We start from the raw sequence: 9202 nt of genomic DNA on the forward strand, positions 1-9202 counted from the left end.
GGGAGTCTGATGGGGACACCTGATATTAGGGGGGAGTCTGATGGTGACAGCTGATATTAGGGGGGAGTCTGATGGGGACACCTGATATTAGGAGGGAGTCTGATGGGGACAGCTGATATTAGGAGGGAGTCTGATGGGGACACCTGATATTAGGGGGGACTCTGATTGGGACACTTGGTGGACATATTCTGTAAATAACAGAGTTGGGGAGTGGGGGGTAAAAGTTCGGCTAGTTTATTATTACAGTGGAAATAGTGATATAAAGCTACTATCTCTGCTCAGTCAGTGATTAGCAGCAGAAAACAAAGAGTGAGAACAAAAAGATAAAATTGCTTTAATTAGTAATGTTTTGTCAGCGAACAATAAAGTTCAGCTTGGCGCGCTGACCCTGTCACCTAGCAACAGCCCGGACGTGTCTCGACGTCACGTGGGCGGAAGGCGCGCTCTGTTGTTTACAGCGGAACACCGGTGCTGAGGAGAAGGCAGCGGACAGACACGTGTAGCCCCGGGACACGGTAGGTGACCGGTATGTGTTCGGGAAGGGGGAAGGTGGTCTATGCAGAGCCTGTGTCGCTCCTATTATAATATGTCACCTCCCATTGCAGTGAGCATATGATGGGGATAAGCGGTGTGTTCCCAGAGAAGTGAAGCTTTGTATTGTATTTGTGGATAGGGAATGGTTGACACCTGGATGTGTGCAAAAAACACGCCACCCTTGCGCGGCATGCGCAAGGGTGGCGTGTTTTTTTGCACACATCCAGGTGTCAATGGTGTGAATAGCGCTTCTTTCAAATGCATGCGCGTTATTGCTCGCCAAACCGCATTGGTCTCCGAGCATCTTGCGTTTTGATGTGCCGTTAACCACCTGAATACCGGGGGGCACTTAAACCTCTTCCTGCCCAGACCAATTTTGAGCTTTCAGCGCTGTCGCACTTTGAATGACAATTGCGCGGTTGTGCTACACTGTACCCAAATGAAATTTTTAGCATTTTCCCCACAAATAGAGCTTTCTTTTGGTGGTATTTGATCACCTCTGTGATTTTATTTTTTTAGCTAAACAAATAAAAAAAAAAAGACCGAAAATTTAGAAGGAAAAAAAAAATGTGTGGTGGTTTTTTTTTTGTTTTTTTTTCAGTTTCAAAACTTTGTAAATAAGTACGTTTTCTCCTTCACTGATGGGGCTGCACTGACGGGCACTGATGAGGTGGCACCAATGAATTGGCACTGATAGCTGGCATGGATAGCTGGCACAGTTGGGCATGGATAGGTGGCACAGATAGGTGGCATGGATGGCTACTGATAGGTGGCATTGTATTTTGTACTGATGGATGCCAATCAGTGCCAAACAATAATGCATGCCAATCAGTGATGCCAATTGTGGGCACTGACTGGCATATATTGTGGGCACTGACTGGCATCTCTGGTGGTCTAGGGTGGCATACCTGGTGCTGGGCATCCCTGGTGGTCCAGTGTGGGCATCCTCGGGGGGGGGGGGGGGGGGAGGCTGCGATGATAATCGATCAGCACAGACCCCCCCACTGTCAGAGGAGCAGCCGATTGGCTCTCCTCTACTCGCGTCTGACAGAAGTGAGGAAAAGCCGATCACCGGCTCTTCCGATTTACACTGTGATCAGCCGTGATTGGACACAGCTGATCACGTGTAAAGAGTCTCCTTACCGAGATCGTAGTTGTGGGGTGTCAGACTGACACACCGCAACAACGATAGCCGCGATGCGCGCCCCTGGGGCGTGATCACTTTTTTTCCATGTGACCTCAGAATCTTCAAGGTGTCTTTTGGCAAAGCTCAGTGGTGCATCCAGTTTGGAGCGACATCCTGATCCAGGGAGTGTTTTGTATCAAATACCTTCCACTTCTTAATATTAGACTTCACTGTGCTTCTAGGCATTGATAAAACCTTTGACCTCCTCCCTTTTTTTTTTTTTTTTTTTTTTTTTTTTTTTTAATGCATCTCCTGACTTGTGCCTGTCCTCAACCTGACAGCTACCCATAATAATAAGCATTAAATCACACAATTTAGACTTAGGCCACTTTCACACTACCGATCCATTCAGATCCGCCTGTCAGTTTTTTTCAGGCGGACCTGAACGGGTGCTCCATAGAGCTCTATGGCGCGTCGGATGTCAGCGGTGACGTGTCCACTGACATCCGACCCGCTCCGATCCGAAAAAGTGTGACGGAGGAAAAAAAGCTATTTTTCCATCCGTTATCGGATCGGGTGACGACGGACACTGCGGTCAGTCGTCATCCGATCACCCATAGGGGAGAGCGGCGCTGTGACAGGTCCGTCCCTGTGGATCCAGTGTACAGAGACAGACCTGTCATCTCCCTGCTCAGCGGAGATCCACGGGGCGGATCACCACTGATCCGCCCCGTGTGAAAGGACCCTTAATTTGTTATACAGTGATGTATGCGATTTATATTTACATACATACATGTTTTTTCACTCACTTTTTGTTTTTAATACATTTCTTGCTTGCATGTTTACATTGCCTATTTTGTGATTTTAGATGTTTTAGCATTTAAAAAAAATGTTTTTATGTTGGTTAGGGCTGGGGAAAAAAAAATATTTAAAATCTTGAATTGAGCTTAGAGGTCAAATCGATTCAAAATTTCAGCAAATCGAATTTTTGCGGCATCAGCGAGGCCGGAAGCCGCGGACGAGGCCGGATGCCGCGGCCTCGCCCTCGCCTAAAAACTCCTGCCTGCAGCTCCTCAGGACCAGCGTGGTGTCCATCAAAAAAATAAAAAAATAAAAAAATAAATTAATTTGAACCGTGAATCAAGTTTGGTTTTTTTTTTTGTTTTAAATCGCAGATTTTTTTAATTTTTTTTGAATATCGCCCAGCTCTAATGTTGGTGAAGTTTTGTGTTAATTTCTCTTTAGCTACAGGTGTTTTTTGTTAGGTGTTTGATTCAGTATACGATTTTTTAAATGGCTTGTATTGTGGGCATTTCAGGTGTTGTGAACAAGCACGGTTCTTTTCGTGTGAAATGCGTCATTTGATCATCATTAGGGCTAAAGCAACTAATCGATTATGAAATTAAACGGTTACTATTTTCATAATCGATCGCCCAGTAACAAAATGGGGTTAAAGTTAATGATTCTGATATTTACTAGATTGGCCCTTTAATAGTATAGCTCTCCTCTAATAGTGTATATACACTATATCTCGCCTCTAATAGTATATGCAGTATATATCCCCTCTAATAGTATATACCGTATATCTCTTCTAATAGTATATACCGTATATCGCTTCTAATAGTATATACAGTATATCTCTCCTCTAATAGTATATAGCCTCTAATAGTATATACAGTATATCTCTTCTAATAGTACTGGTATATACAGTATCTCTCTCCTCTAATAGTAAATACAGTATATCTCCTAATAGTATACACAGTATATATCTCCTCTAATATATATATACAGTATATCTCTTCTGTCTGTTCTCAGAGTGGATTGGATATTTTTCTCTCTAACCATATAGTTGGTTATTTTACCACTGCATAGAGATATTTAAGAATAAATTGCCTTTTTTTTAAACTTTACATAATAACTAAATTATACACTGCACTTCTTTTTTTTTTTTTTTAAAGGTTATTAACCGATTAATCAAAACAATAATTGGCCAACTAATCGATTATGAAAATAATCGTTAGTTGCAGCCCTAATCATCATTGCAATTTTGTCTGGCTCATGAGAATAAAGAAATCTCTACAGCATCTTTTGAATTCAAGTGTGCGATCCACCTTTTTCTTCTCTTGGCCCTGCCGCCCATAGTTGATTGTTTGCTTCAGTTGCACTACCAGGGAGTGAAATGCTCCAGGAAAGCTCTCTCCATGCTGAGCTAATCAATATGACCACATCTGATCATGGTTGAAAGACAAATGGCCATTTGAGAAGGTGAATAGCTACACCGGATTGTTTTCTAGTCCTTTTTTGGGGGGGGGGGGGGGGGGGGGTGATCCCTTTTTCCAACTCAGTTAATCTGTGTTTTAAATTTAAAAAACAAAAAAAAAAATGACATTTTGGTGATATCTTTCTCTTGGATGTTATAAGTTGCACTGAGTAAATACAGCTGGATAAAACAAATATCAGACTGCAAAGCAACAAATGTTTTTATTTTAAAGAGGGTGATTCTTTTCTATAATATATATATATATATATATATATATATATATATATATATATATATATATATATATATATATATATATATATATATATATATATATATATATATATATATATATATATTATATATATTGCTGGAGAGGAGTGTCAGAGACTGCAGACCTAATAGAGGAAATGAGGGTCAGAGAGTGAGGACAGGATACATTGTTGGATGGGAGATGCTGCAGAAGACAATGGGAATCTGGGAAGATGTTACATGAGGATAGTAGAGATCAATGCTCCCACTAAAGAAGGGCTGCCCTCAGGCCACAGGTTGGGCTCTAGTGCGTACAGTGGGGATCGAAAGTTTGGGCACCCCAAGTAAAATGTGTATTAATGTGCATAACTAAGCCAAGGAAAGATGGAAAAAATCTCCAAATGGCATCAAATTACAGATTAGACATTCTTATAATATGTCAAAAAAGTTAGATTTTATTTCCATCATTTACACTTTCAAAATTACACTAAACAAAAAATGGCGTTTGCAAAAGTTTGGGCACCCTGCAGAATTTATAGCATGCACTGCCCCCTTTGCAAAGCTGAGACCTGCCAGTGTCAGATTGTGAAGACCAGGTGATGTCAATCTCAAAATGGCCAGACTCATCTGACCTTGCCCCAACAATCAGCACCATGGGTTCTTCTAAGCAGTTGTCTAGAAAACTGAAAATAGTTGACGCTCACAAAGCTGGAGAAGGCTATAACAAGATAGCAAAGAGTTTTCAGATGTCAATATCCTCTGTTCGGAATGTAATTAAGAAATGGCAGTCATCAGGAACAGTGGAAGTTAAAGTAAGATGTGGAAGACCAAGAAAAATGTCAGACAGAACAGCTCGCAGGATTGTGAGAAAAGCAATTCAAAACCCACGTTTGACTGCATGATCCCTCCAGAAAGATCTGGCAGACACTGGAGTTGTGGTACACTATTCCACTATAAAGAGATACTTGTACAAATATGGTCTTCATGGAAGAGTCATCAGAAGAAAACCTCTTCTACGTCCTCACCACAAAAATCAGCGTTTGAACTTTGCAATGAGCAAAGGTACGTTTGGAGAAGAAAGGGCACAGAATTTAATGAAAAGAACCTCTGTCCAACTGTTAAGCATGGGGGTGGATCAATCATGCTTTGGGGTTGTATTGCAGCCAGTGGCACAGGGAACATTTCACAAGTAGAAGGAAAAATGGATTCAATAAAATTTCAGCAAATTTTGGATGGTAACTTGATGCCATCTGTGAAAAAGCTGAAGTTAACCACTTAAGGACCACGCCTCTTTTTCAGATTTGGTGTTTACATGTTTAAAACAGTTTTTTTTTTTGCTAGAAAATTACTTGGAACCCCCAAACATTTTAGATTGTTTTTTTCTAACACCCTAGAGAATAAAATGGCGATCATTGAAATACTTTTTTTTTGCACCGTATTTGCGCAGCGGTCTTACAAGCGCACTTTTTTTGGAAAAAAAAATTCACTTTTTTGAATAAAAAAATAAGACAACAGTAAAATTAGCCCAATTTTTTTTTTTTTATATTGTGAAAGATAATGGTACGCCGAGTAAATTGATGTCGCGCAACATGTCACGCTTCAAAATTGCGCCCACTCGTGGTATGGCGTCAAACTTTTAGCCTCAAAAATCTCCATAAGCGTCATTTAAAAAATTCTACAGGTTGCATTTTTTTGCGTTACAGAGGAGGTCTAGGGCTAGAATTATTGCTCTCGCTCTACCGATCGCGGTGATACCTCACATGTGTGGTTTGACCACCGTTTTCATATGCAGGCGCTACTCACGTATGCGCTCGCTTCTGTGTGCAAGCTCGTCGTGACGGGGTGTTTAAAACTTTTTTTTTTCTAATCTATTTTAATTGATCTTATTTATTTTTACACTGTTTTTAAAAAAAAAATAAAAATAAAATAAATGGATCACTTTTATTCCTATTACAAGGAATATAAACATCCCTTGTAATAGAAAGAAGCATGACAGGTCCTCTTAAATATGAGATCTGGGGTCAAAAAGTCCTCAGATCTCATATTTGGACTAAAATGCAACAAAAAAGAAAAAAAGAAAAAATGACATTAAAAAAAAAAAAAAAAAAAAATATATACCTTTTAAGAGGTATGGGGCGGAAGTGACGTTTTGACGTTGCTTCCTCCCTCCTACGGTATAGAGACGAGTGGGGGCCATCTTAGCCTCACTCGTCTCTATACCCAGCTAGCGAAAGGACCCGATCGCCTCCGCCGCTACCGACGGCTCCGGTAAGCGGCAGAAGGTGCGGGAGAGCTGCGGGGTGGGGGGGGTGACACCTCTCCCGCCACCGATAGCGGTGATCTCGCGGCGAATCCGCCGCGGAGACCACCGTTATCGTACAGCCGACCGGCGCCTGAAGAGATGGATATCTCTGTTGTGGCAGCAGCTGCTGCCGTTACCGAGATATCCCTCTTCAAAAATAGGACGTACATCGTCGTGCGCTGGTCGGTAAGTGGTTAAAGAGAGGATGGCTTCTACAAATGGATAATGATCCTAAACACACCTCAAAATCCATGGGGGGATTACATCGAGAGGCGTAAACTGAAGGTTTTGCCATGGCCTTCACAATCTCCTGACCTCAACATTATTGAAAATCTATGGATAGACCTTAAAAGAGCAGTGCAGCCCAGAAATCTCAAAAGAACTGGAACACTTTTGTAAGGAAGAATGGGCAAAGATACCTCAAACAAGAATTGAAAGACTCTTGGCTGGCTACAAAAAGCGTTTACAAGCTGTGATACTTGCCAAAGGGGGCAGTACAAGATATTAACTCTGCAGGGTGGCCAAACTTTTGCAGACACCATTTTTTTTTTTTTTTTTTTTTTTTTTTCTGTAATTTTGAAAGTGTAAATGATGGAAATGAAATCTAACTTTTTTTGACATATTAGAAGAATTTCTAATCTGTAATTTGATACCATTTGGAGATTTTTTCCATCTTTCCTTGGCTTCGTTATGCACATTAATACACATTTTTACCTGGGGTGCCCAAACTTTCGATCCCCACTGTATGCCTACCTGACAGGCCAAAGAATGGGGTTTATTCCCTGGGTCCCCTTACTTCTGCAGTTGCTTTGTGATTACCCTCTTGTGGGAATCTGCTCACTCGCATGCTTGTATGTTGAATCCTAGTCCCAGAGGGAACAGCCCTATGGGCCCTGGCAGCTTACATCCACTAACCGCTCCAGGACAGGTTGCAGCGTCCCTGCTCAAGGGCCTGATGTCAACAGCCCAGCTGTTGCCCCAATGCCGGAAGCATCGGCTTAACCCTGTCACTGCCGGTTCCCTATGTCGTTCCCTATGTTGTATGGTCCTGACAGCAGGGTGGGGGGGGGTCACACACAAGCCAGTGGCTGCAGGGATTGTGTATGAAACTGACAGGAAGACTCCTGCCTGTCAGGTGAAAGCATTTGGGTGGCTGGGCTGCTGCTCGATTGCTTTCACACACCCTCGGTACTGCTGCGCTTCCGCATCTGCAGGCCCAGTAGGGAGATGGTGGTTGCTGGAGGGGGTAGAGAGTGGACACACATCAGCTCTTTCCCTTGTTGTGACCCTGCCTAGTTTATCCAGGAAAAGATGTTTTGCAATGCGATGTGCAAGGCTTCCACCTAGCCTTTTGTTCACACCTCCGCTCATTTTTGCCACATGGATGTTGAAGCTGATGTCGGCTTCAAACATAATAGGATTAGGTTCTTCAAACGGCTCTTTAACTGCAAACAGAAATGAAACTTGGGAGTTGATTTACTAAACTAGAGTGCAAAATCTGGTGCAGCTCTGTATACAAACCAAGCCACTTTCAGGTTTTTTTTTTTTTTTTCCTGGTCAAAGCTTAATTTAACAAGCTGAAGTTAGAAGCTGACTACCATATACAGCTGCACATGTGTGTACATACCATACACACTAAAGGGCACATATGTCAAACACAAGGCCCACAGGATGAATCCGGCCCATCAGGCCCTGTCATGGAGCCCTCGCACCCAGTTTTGCTGCCAGAATTTGGCAAAACTCCATTCTGCCTCCTCTGGCTCTCGCCATTCTCTCCCGCTGTCACTTGTAAACACAGAAACCTGGGTGGCTTCACTCCAATGTAAAAATGCATACAAAAGGAAAAAAAGCCTTCAAAAAATACAAGGTTGAGGGATGATGATCATCATCATCATCATCATTCAGACTTTATAAAGAATGCAACAAGAAATGTAAAGGTGCAATAAGGACAGCTAAGGTAGAACATGAAAGACACACATAGCGGAGGAGAGCAAAAAAAATCCCAAGAAATTCTTTAAGACCCCATTCACACCTGAGCGTTTTGTAGCTTGACGCCTGAAGCTACAAAACGCTGGAGGGGAAAAAAATCCATTATTCTCAATGGAGATGGTTCACATCTCCACTCCATGTTGCCTGAAGCCCTAACAAGTTCCGGACCCTTTTTTGTTGCGCGAATCGGGCTGATTTGGGCGTTTTTCTTCTTTTAACATTGGTGACCTTTTGGCCTGCACAAATTTGCGGTAAAAAACGCCGCAAAAAAACGCTTAAACGCTACGCTCAGGTGTGAATGCAGCCTTAGTCAGGGCTCGACAAATCCCAGGCGCCAGGTCGCCGTTGCGACTAGAAATTGTGACCTGGCGCCTGGGTTTTTGTCACTGACAGGTGTCTTTGTTGCTCTGTGTCTGGTGCCTCCAGACACAGAGCACTGTCTGGTAGTTGGGATGGAGCAGGAAGAGAGCAGCTCAGCAGCCTCTGACATCCTCCTCCTTCTCCACACACTGTTGGCAGAGCAGCGCCGCAGTGTGTGAAACTGTATGTAGAGAGGAGCTGTCAAAATTTGAGGCTGAATGTCGGGGTGGGCGGGACCCAACTTTTCAACATCAGCCAATGGGATGAGATCTGGGCGGGCCGATACGTGTATGTGGCCCCTCCCCTTAAGCAGCCCAATCATTGGCTGGATAGCTGCCGGTCCGCCCACCTCTGACATCGTGCTGAATGTGTCATCTCT

At 42.9% G+C, this 9202-nt stretch overlaps 1 protein-coding gene across 2 annotated transcripts in view; it reads left to right on the forward strand.

The window, feature by feature from the left end:
* The first annotated feature begins 386 nt into the window (after positions 1-386).
* The window catches only part of LOC143958209 (TIMELESS-interacting protein-like), a 57397-nt gene continuing 48581 nt past the window's right edge, over positions 387-9202 (forward strand). The window contains exon 1 of one of the 2 annotated variants that reach the window (XM_077467684.1): positions 387-515. The gene's annotated coding sequence lies outside the window, so the exon portion shown is untranslated. Of the gene's footprint in view, positions 527-9202 lie in introns of both variants that reach the window. The other variant, XM_077467685.1, reaches the window with a different exon arrangement.

Source organism: Lithobates pipiens, unplaced genomic scaffold (assembly GCF_037356315.1).
Source record: "Lithobates pipiens isolate NorthernLeopardFrog02 unplaced genomic scaffold, aLitPip1_a1.2 Scaffold_6, whole genome shotgun sequence".
Taxonomy (NCBI): Eukaryota; Metazoa; Chordata; class Amphibia; order Anura; family Ranidae; genus Lithobates; species Lithobates pipiens.